The sequence below is a fragment of the Arachis ipaensis genome, chromosome B02 (genome assembly GCF_000816755.2).
Source record: "Arachis ipaensis cultivar K30076 chromosome B02, Araip1.1, whole genome shotgun sequence".
In the NCBI taxonomy this organism is placed as follows: Eukaryota; Viridiplantae; Streptophyta; class Magnoliopsida; order Fabales; family Fabaceae; genus Arachis; species Arachis ipaensis.
In genome coordinates, this window is record NC_029786.2 from 89,111,018 (window position 1) to 89,111,576 (window position 559).

The following is a 559-nucleotide window of genomic DNA, read 5'->3' on the forward strand; positions in this document are numbered from 1 at the left end:
TAGCTTCAGTTGGGCATCTAATTGGTTTGATTTGAATTATCCGTAAGATATCTTATATATATTCTATAAAAAAGATGGTAATCAAACTTATTTTTTGATTCAATAGAAGCCCAACGATGTAAATAGAATCCAAAATAATAAGAGATATGTAAAAATCAGGTTTAATTATGCCTATTTCTAGTTTTAAATGGAATGGAACGACACATGGATCTATTATATATGAATATATTATCTATTTAAATATGTTCAAATGATCTCTTACTCATAATGTGAAAGTATATTGATATGAAATGAACTTAAAGTTATTAAATTGACTAGATCATCAGATTCTGGATTCTAAGTTCATAATTCTAACCCATTCTAATTTTAGACGAAACATATCTATTAATTCTTTGATTTCAGTTAGTATTTAGTAAGATAAGAAGAGTCAGATTTTGAGCTCTACATATTATTGTACGATAACAAAAAAATTTTAATGGTATGAACTAGAGTATTAATTCTAATTTATTTTTTTGTTTTTATTTTATATTTAGTTAACTGATAGACTTACTTTGCTTTG